This window comes from Hyla sarda, chromosome 10 (genome assembly GCF_029499605.1).
Source record: "Hyla sarda isolate aHylSar1 chromosome 10, aHylSar1.hap1, whole genome shotgun sequence".
Taxonomy (NCBI): Eukaryota; Metazoa; Chordata; class Amphibia; order Anura; family Hylidae; genus Hyla; species Hyla sarda.
Window position 1 is genome coordinate 19,681,773 of NC_079198.1, and position 10,364 is coordinate 19,692,136.

A 10,364-nucleotide genomic window follows, 5' to 3' on the forward strand; every position below is an offset into this window, starting at 1 on the left:
TTAGCTTTGCTTTTTGGTGTATGTGAAGAGAGAAATTTGAAAATGTGACCTGCACAAAATGTATCATATGCTCTGTGACCATTTAATATATCTGGTGCTGCTACACATTACCAGCACACAAAAAAAAGTGTAGAAAAATGCTTCACTTACACCTACAATGATAAATGCTTCACTTACACCTACAATGATAAATGCTTCACTTACACCTACAATGATAAATGCTTCACTTACACCTACAATGATAAATGCTTCACTTACACCTACAATGATAAATGCCGGCCATTGTGCTTAATTAAGTTCAGGGTTAATGCATCCGTCTACCAGGAGATTTTGGAGCTTCCTTTCCTTTTAAAAGCCCGCGGGAAGGGGGGGTGTTGACCACCTTCGGCAATCTCCGGCTCTGCCATACCGATGTATTGAGGGGGGCATGTCAGACGCCGCTTTGTGCAGTGGTCAGCAAACCGGGGCCCTGTGCGGAGAGATCCCCCCGCTATCTGAAACTTATCCCCTATCCTAAGGGGATACGTTTTTCACCACTGAAATACAATGGACTTTTGCCAATATTCTAATTTTTCGAGTTTCACCTGTATGTCTTAGAATTCTGAAATTGAATTTGTAGAATCAGGATCATGATGTATATACTAGGACTCTGGACACACTAATAAACACTTTAAAACAGGACGACCCAGGTGGGACTTGAACCCACAATCCCCAGCTCCGGAGGCTGATGCCTTATCCATTAGGCCACTGGGCCTATTCTCATTAACTGAACATGGGCACTGAACATGTTCCTCCCACAGGCATCTTTTATCATTAAAGGGGTACTCCGCTCCTCAGCATTTGGGAAAAACAGTCCGAACACTGGAGTCGGGAGCTCGTGATGTCTTAGCCCCGCCCCTCATGATGTCAAGCCCCACCCCCTCAATGTAAGTCTATGGGAAGGGGTGGGGCTAAGACGTCACAAGCTCCCGGCTCCAGCGTTCTCAACATTTTTTTCCAAACGCTGAGCAGTGGAGTTCCCCTTTAACTGTCACCACTTACTGGCAATGATGCAGTCATTGTGCCTCAGAGTGTTGGGTTTTTACTAGTGGGAAATGTTGTTTCAGACTTGTAGGATTCCTCTCTATTTACTATGGGGATCACAGATTTACAAGTCGGAAACATTTTCTGACCAGCTTTTTCTAAGTGGAAATTTCCAGCCATTTATTCAGAGGATTTTCTGTGAATTCTATAGTAAATAGGTTGGGTTTACTAAGGTTTCCCTACATTTTCCACTTTCCCTACATTTTACTTTTTTTAAACCTGCTCTGATCTGTAGGGTTTTCCTCAGCTTAAATCCACCAAATATTCTGTGGAAACCTTAGTAAATATGTTGGGTTTTTGTGAAAATGTCGGCAACACTCCCCTTTTCGGTGAACACGCCCCCTTTTCACGTCGGCCAAACCCCTTTTTTTGGATTTTCTTACCAAAATGGAGAGTTAGTCGGGGGGGGGGGGGATGGGGGTTCTATTCTGGTGCAAATCCTGGCACAAATTCTGGCCCAGACAATAGTAAATGAGGGCCACTATGCACCAAAATAACTAACCCGACAAAAACGAGTGTGTTTTAGCTTAGTAAACGAGGGCCAATGTTGTTAGAAGTAAACGGCTTTCCATCATCTTCCTGACTGCTCTTGCAGACAATTATTTAAAGCTAATCCTACATAGAAATTTTTCTTAAAGGGTGGTGCAATGAAAAAACACCTTAATCCATGTTCACAGGATAAGGGGATAAGTGTCTGATCATGGGGGGTCCAACAGCTGGGAGTGGGGGGATTTTACTTTGCTGTCTAAATCAGAGGTCTCCAATCTGTGTCTCCAGATGTTGCAAAACTACAACTCCCAAAATGCCTGGACAGCCAACACATAGTTACATAGTTAGTACGGTTGAAAAAAGACATACGTCCATCAAGTTCAACCAGGGAATTGAAGGGTAGGGGTGTGGCGCCATATTGGGGAAGGGATGGGATTTTATATTTCTTCATAAGCATTAATGTTATTTTGTTCCAGGAATGTATCTAATCCTGTTTTAAAGCTGTTAATTTTTCCTGCTGTGACCAGTTCCTGAGGTAGACCGTTCCATAAATTCACAGTCCTCACGGTAAAGAAGGCGTGTCGCCCCTTGAGACTAAACTTTTTCTTCTCCAGATGGAGGGAGTGCCCCCTCGTCCTTTGGGGGGGGTTTAACCTGGAACAGTTTTTCTCCATATTTTTTGTATGGGCCATTTATATACTTATATACGTTTATCATATCCCCCCTTAAACGTCTCTTCTCAAGACTAAACAATTGTAACTCCTTTAATCGCTCCTCATAGCTAAGATGTTCCATGCCCCATATTAGTTTAGTCGCGCGTCTCTGCACCCTTTCCAACTCCGCAGTGTCCCTTTTATGGACAGGTGCCCAAAACTGAACAGCATATTCCAGGTAAGGCCGTACCAATGCTTTATAAAGGGGGAGTATTATGTCCCTGTCCCTTGAGTCCATGCCTCTTTTGATACATGACAATATCCTGCCGGCTTTGGAAGCAGCAGCCGGACATTGCATGCTATTCTGTAGTCTGTGATCTACAAGTACACCCAGATCCTTCTCTACCAGTGACTCTGACAGTTTAATCCCCCCTAAGACATACGATGCATGCAGGTTATTAGTACCCAGATGCATAACTTTACATTTAGCCACATTGAACCTCATTTGCCAAGTGGATGCCCAGACACTTAGTCTATCCAAGTCATCTTGTAACCTATACACCTCCTCTATAGACTGTACCCCCCTCTATATACACAGCCCCAGTGGCATTGCTAGGGTTGGTGTCACCCGGTGCGGTAGAAAATGGTGTCACCCCCATACCTACCCCCTCAGTAAGTTTTTAGCCTGTTGTGACAGACACCACTGTTGTAGCGCATTGTGAGAAATTCCAGTATAATAATCAGATATACCAGTTTCCACAGAATAGGAAAGTGTTAAAGAAGTTTTCACCATTTAAATATACAGCTCCCAGAATTACTTAAAGGGGTACTCCACTGGAAAACATTTACTTTTATATCAACTGGTGCCAGAAAGTTAAACAGATTTTTAAATTACTTCTATTTAAAATCTTAATACTTACAGTACTTATAAGCTGGTGTATGCTCCACAGGAAGTTGTGCAGTTCTTTCCAGTCTGACCACAGTGCTATTTGCTGACACCTCTGTCCATGTCAGGAACTGTCCAGAGCAGGAGAGGTTTGCTATGGGGATTTGCTCCTACTATGGACAGTTCTTGACATGGACAGAGGTGTCAGCACAGAGCACTGTGGTCAGACAGAAAATAAATTAAAAAGGAAAATAACTTCCTGTGAATCGCTTATACAGCAGCTAATAAGTACTGGAAGGATTAAGATTTTTAAATAGAAGTAATTTACAAATCTGTTTAACTTTGTAGCACCAGCTGATTAAAAAAAATGTTTTCCAGTAGAGTACCCCTTTGAGCAGTGGTGAGGTTATGCTGGGAGTTGTAGTTTCACTGACCTAACTGTAGAAATGACAAGTGACTACAGCTCTGATGTAGAGAGGAGAATGTACAATGATATCAGTGATTACAGGTGACGTCTTCTCTATAGTCTTCCCTTATCTAATTCAGATGGTACATACCGCCAGGACTTGTTCCAGCTAAAACTTCTCTCTGCAGAATGTGATGCCCAGACGTCTCCTCACTATGTCAGCGCATTCTCATCCTCTATATGAAAACAATTATTATTATAAACCTGCCAGACACTGTATCCTCTAAATATAATACTACTATACACTATACTCTTTGATTATAAACCTTCCATACACCATACCCACTGAATATAATACTACCACACACTGTACATTCTGAATATAATACCAACACATACTGTACCCTCTGAATATAAATCTGCCACATACTGTACCCCTGAATATAATACCGCCACACACTGTACCCACTGAATATAATACTACCACATACTGTACCCTCTGAATATAATACTACCACAAACTGCGCCCTCTGAATATAAATCTGCTACATACTGTACCCTCTGAATATAAATCTGCCACATACTGTACCCTCTGAATATAAATCTGCCACATACTGTACCCTCTGAATATAAATCTGCCACATACTGTACCCCTGAATATAAATCTGCCACATACTGTACCCGTGAATATAAATCTGCCACTTACTGTACCCCTGAATATAAATCTGCCACATACTGTACCCCTGAATATAATACCGCCACATACTGTACCCTCTGAATATAATACTACCACCCACTGCGCCCTCTGAATATAATACTTAGAGATGAGCAAACTACAGTAAATTCAACTCGTCACAAACTTCTCTGCTCGGCAGTTGATGACTTTTCCTGCATAAATTAGTTCAGCTTTCAGGTGCTCCCGTGGGCTGGAAAAGGTGGATACAGTCCTAGGAGACTCTTTCCTAGGACTGTATCCACCTTTTCCAGCCCACCGGAGCACCTGAAGGCTGAACTAATTTACGCAGAATAAGTCATTAACTGCCGAGCCGAGAAGTTTGTGACGAATCGAATTTACTGTAAGTTCGCTTATCTCTAATAATACTACCACAAACTGCGCCCTCTGAATATAATACTACCACAAACTGCGCCCTCTGAATATAACGTTGCCATACAGTGCACCCTCTGAATATAATACCACAACCGCAGTAACACCCCTCAACATCCGTTAGCTGATGCTATTACGACGGGAGGGGGGTATTGGTGGTGTTGCTAGTGGATGATGGGGGTGCTACTACTCGGGGGGTGTTGCCGGAGGATGATGAGGGTGCTACTCTGGCCATCCCCCCTGGCAGTATCACCCCCATCATCCATCCGCAGGATCATCCTCCTGGCAGGAGCACCGCCATCATCCACCATCAGGATCTGCTGATGGAGGTGCTGCTGGGGGGGGGGGGTGTTTCTGGTGGATGATGAGGGTACTACTGCCAGGGGGGGAGCATTAGGTAGGCAGCAGTTCCCCCGCATTAGGTAGGTCGCAGTTTCCCCACATTAGGTAGCATCTATTCCCCACATTAGGCAGCATAGATTCCCCACATTTGGTACCAGTTCCCCCACATTAGGTAGGTACCAGTTACCCCACATTAGGTAGCAATTTCCCCACATTAGGTAGCACAGATTCCCCACATTAGGTAGCACAGATTCCCCACATTAGGTAGCACAGATTCCCCACATAAGGTAGCATAGACTCCCCACATAAGGTAGCATAGACTCCCCACACTTGGTAGTAGTTTCCCCACATTAGGCCGCAGGTTCCCTTGCAGGTTCCCCACAATGGGTCAAAGTCTCCCCACAATAGATTGCTGGTTATACCACCACCACCCCCCCCCCCCCCCCCCCACACACACACACACAAAAAACACATACAACACAGAGAGAGAGACACACACAAACACACACAGTCAGAGAGACACTCACAGACACACACATACACAGTCACACACACACACACACACAGAGTCACACAGTCACACACACACAGAGTCTCATACACACACACAGTCACATACACAAACATAGATAGAGACAGACACACACACACACTCACCCATCCATCGCAGCGCTCCTTCTCACCGGGCGCCGTGCGAGTGACGTAACTGACGTCCTCCTGCGCGGCCATGCGGTGTGACGTCAGGCCGGCGCAGACGTGGGAGCGGAGGCCGGGCACAATGCTGGTGAAGGTGAGGGGGGTGTGTGATGATGGACGGGCGCACAGTGCAGGAGAAAGAGGGGGGTTGCTGACGGACGGGCGCACCGCAGGGGGTGCTGACGGATGGGAGGCCGGTCGGGCACAGATGGGGGGGTGGGTGCTGCGGAGCGTCTTGGTGTCACCCCATTAGGTTGGTGTCACCCGGTGCGGGCCGCACCCCCCGCACCCGGGTCGCAACGCCACTGCACAGCCCCCCCTCTATATACACAGCCCCCCCTCTATATACACAGCCCCCCCCTCTATATACACATCCTCTATAGACTGTACCGTGCTACAAAGCTTGGTGTCATCTGCAAAGATAGAAACAGAGCTGTTAATACCATCCTCTATATCATTGATAAATAAATTAAACAACAGCGGGCCCAGTACTGAACCTTGGGGTACACCGCTAATTACCGGGGACCAATCAGAGTACGAATCATTGACCACCACTCTCTGGGTACAATCCATGAGCCAATGTTCAATCCAGTTACAAACTAAAGTTTCCAAACCCAAAGACCTTAACTTACCTGTCAGACGTCTGTGAGGGACAGTATCAAAAGCTTTAGCAAAATCCAGAAACACTATATCCACAGCCCCCCTCTATATACACAGCCCCCCTCTATATCCACAGCCCCCCTCTATATCCACAGCCATTCCTCTGTCAAGGCTTCTACTCACATCTTCATAAAAGCAAATTAGATTGGTTTGACAACTTCTATCCTTAGTAAACCCATGCTGGTTATCACTTATAATACTATTATCCCCTATGTATTCCTGTATGTAATCCCTTATAAGTCCTTCAAACAATTTACCCACAACGCACGTTAGACTTACCGGTCTATAATTGCCTGTGGAAGACCTAGAGCCCTTCTTGAAGATTGGCACCACATTCGCCTTGCGCCAGTCCCTTGGCACAATACCAGACACCAGAGAATCTCTAAATATCATGAACAAGGGTACAGATATTACTGAACTTACCTCTCTAAGAACTCTTGGGTGTAGTCCATCCGGTCCTGGAGCTTTGCTTACATTTATATCACTTAACTTACCTTGTACCATCTCTACATTAAGCCAGTTCAGTACATTACATGATGTGTTACCAGCACTGACCTGTCCAATGTCAGCTCCTTCTTCCTTAGTATATACAGAACTAAAGAACCCATTCAGTAACTCCGCCTTCTCTTTATCGCCTGTGACAACCTCCCCATTATCATTATTAAGGGGTCCTACATGCTCTGTCCTTGTTTTTTTTGCATTTATATATCTAAAAAATATTTAGGGTTAGTTTTGCTTTCTTTGGCCACCTGTCTCTAATTTTGAATTTTAGCTGTTTTTATTACATTTTTACAGATTTTATTAAGCTCCTTGTACTGTTTAAATGCTATAGCTGACCCATCAGATTTGTATTTTTTGAAAGCTATTTTTTTGTTGTTTATTGCTCTTTTAAAATCATTTGTCAGCCATGTAGGATTTAGTTTTAATCGTTTATATTTGTTCCCCTTTGGTATATATTTAGCTGTATAGTTATTTAGAGTTGATTTAAAGATGTCCCATTTACCTTCTGTATCAGTATTTGAGAACACCTCCCCCCAGTCTATGTCCTGTAGTGCAGCTCTCAGCCCAGGAACACCTGTCTGGGCATGCTGGGAGTTGTAGTTTTGCAACATTTTGAGGGCCACAGTTGGTAAAGCACTGGCCTAGAACACCAAAAAATACCTTGTCCTGGCCCTGGTCTCATTTACATTTATTTGCTCATATGCTGTAGCCCAAAAAGGAAAAAATAAAAAAATAAAACAAAATAAAAAAGCAAAGTAACTTTTTATTTTTAAAGGGCCAAAAATAGTCAATATTCAAAAAAGGCCATGCAGCTGAAAAAAAGTGTATTTTTTTTTATCAATGATTTGACTAATAGATTTCTAGAGAAATTACTATTTTACTAGATCTCACGTGCAGTCCACATGGAACACGGGTGACATCTGCTGGTGGAACCGAATACTGTACTAACAAAGGGTCCAATGTCTACCCAAAATACTGGTGTATGGTTTTAATGATTTATCTGGTAAGAAAATGTTTTTTTTTTTTTTTCCTTCCATAGACTTCTATATGTGGAAACAAAAGTGAGCATGAATGTTACTATTCTTTTATGGAGTTTTTTTTCCCCTCCCAAATCACGAGTTGTAATGAGAAAAACGTAGAGGATCAAATAGCAAATACAAAAATGCCTATACTTATACACACATTTTTGGGGAAAAAAACATAATAAAAAATAAATAAATAAATAACTGCATCATGGAGTAGAATAATTAGGGGACGGCCAGTTTTTGCACAATCTGTACAATGAATCTGGTCACTAAGGGGCATTAGGTCAGGACGTCACCTTCTTATGGCAACAGCCTAGCCAAACGGCTTGGGTCACCCATGTCAAGAATGCAGAAGCTTGGCTGTCCGTACTGACAGGAACAGACGTACCTCCAATCCTGGCATTTTAACCCCTTACACGCTGCAGTCAAATCATGAGAGTGGCATGTAAGGGACCTGTGGGGCTCTGTCACCCCATTGGCAGACGGGCAACACAATCACCGGGTGCCCATAGGTTTTCATGTCAGCCAGGGGACATTTGAAGACCCCTGCATCGGTATACAGTCTTGCTGGAGGTATGGCTGTATACGCCGCCAATCAGTATAATGCTGTGTAAGATCATTGTAAGATTGCTGATAAATGTCCCCTTATGGGATTAGTTAACCCCTTGAGGATACAGCCAATTAAAATGTTTGCATTCTTGTTTACACTCCTCGCCTTTTAAAGCGCAACTGTCACTTGGAATCAGCCTATATAAGTATGTGACGCGGGGTGTATGCTGTCTTGATGTGTAATGCAGCCACACCAAAAATCTTTTTTAAGACAGTCAGCAACAGTCAGGTGTCCGCAGTGTTCCAGGGCCACCACGCCTCTCTCCACCAACCTCAAAGCCCCCCCCCCCCCCCCCGCCCCGCTGCGTGTAAGACACAGAGGTCCTCTGCGCATGCACCTTCGTTCAACATCATATCACGTGCGAGATGTACGTGCCAACGCTCGCTCCTGCTGGCTGCAGACACTCAGCGAGTCTATGTGGTAACAAAGGCAAAGATCTTGTAGTACCTTAAAGGGGTACTCCGCTGCTCAGCTGGAGCTGTGATGTCATAGCCCCAACCCCTCATGACATCACACACCACCCCCCTCAATGCAAGTCTATGGGAGGGGGCGTGACACTGTCATGAGGGGGCGGGGCTATGACATCACAAGCTCCCAGTGTCGGCTCCAACGTTCGGAACAGTTTGTTCCAAACGCTGAGCAGCGGAGTACCCCTTTAACCCCTTAAGGACGCAGCTAATTTTCATCTTTTACTTTCATTTGTGCTTTTACGTGGAAGGAATTTCGGAGCGGAATCTGGCAAAAGAATCCCACGCGGAAATTCCGTCAGTGCAAAGTCCTATTGTTTTTAACGGAATTCTGCTGCATTGTGCAGGCTTCAGTGATGTCGCGCCTGCTGGGGAATGCCCACTTTCTCCTGCCCGGAGCTCACACAATGTGAGAAAGGGAAAAGGTATGATACACATTTTTTTAAAGAGGTACTCCGACGCTAAATATCTTATCCCCTATCAAAAGGATAGGGGATGTTAGATCACGGGGATCCTGCCGATGGGGACCCCAGCGATCTCTCCTGCAGCACCCCCGTTTTTCAGCTGCACAGAGTGAGAATCGCTCTGTGGCTGATGACGGGTGATGCAGGGGACGGAGTATTGTGATGTCATGGCTCCGCCCCCTCATGCTGCCATGTCCCACCCCCTCAATGCAAGTCTATGGGAGGGGGTGTGGCGGACACCACGCCCCCTCCAATAGACTTGCATTGAGGGGGTGGGGCGTGACGTTACGAGGAGGCGGAGCAGCGACATCCCGACACACTCCATCCCCTGCATCACCCGTCATCAGTCACAGAGCGATCCTCTCTCTGTGCAGCTGAAAAACTGGGGTGCTGCAGGAGAGATCGCAGGGGTCCCTTTGATAGGGGATAAGATGTTTAGCAACGGAGTACCCCTTTAAAGCTTGGAAAAAAAAATTTAAGGTCAGGAGGGGTGTTAGGAGTAGTTAGGGAATATAATCTGAGTTAGTTTAGAAAATATGGTTCGATGATAGTTACTCTTTAATCGAATAATAACAACCCCCCCCCCCCCCCCCCAAAAAAAAAAAAAAAAAAAAAAGCATAAATTAAAATATAAAAATCCCCTAAACATTTTATAAAAAAAAGAAACCCTTTACATGTTTGGTATCGCCATGTGTTAATGTCCTGGACTATATAAAAATACAACATGATTAAGCCCACGTGGTGAACGCTGTAAAAATAAAGTTATAGATTTTAGAATGTGACACTAAGGGGTTAAATTCCCATCCAAACAACTTACACCAGTGTTTCCCATCCAAAACTACTGTTGCAAAACTACTGGAGGCATCCTGGTTGGGGTAACAGTGATCCACATAGAATTCCAAAATACAGGGGGAGATTTATCAAATCCTGTCCAGAGGAAAACTTGCCCAGTTGCCCATAGCAACCAATCAGATCAC

At 44.6% G+C, this 10,364-nt stretch overlaps 1 non-coding gene across 1 annotated transcript; it reads right to left on the reverse strand.

The window, feature by feature from the left end:
- Window positions 1-681: 681 nt before the first annotated feature.
- On the reverse strand, window positions 682-754 carry TRNAR-CCG (transfer RNA arginine (anticodon CCG)). Its single transcript has one exon. It is a non-coding gene; the product is annotated as a tRNA-Arg (tRNA).
- Window positions 755-10,364: the final 9,610 nt, after the last annotated feature.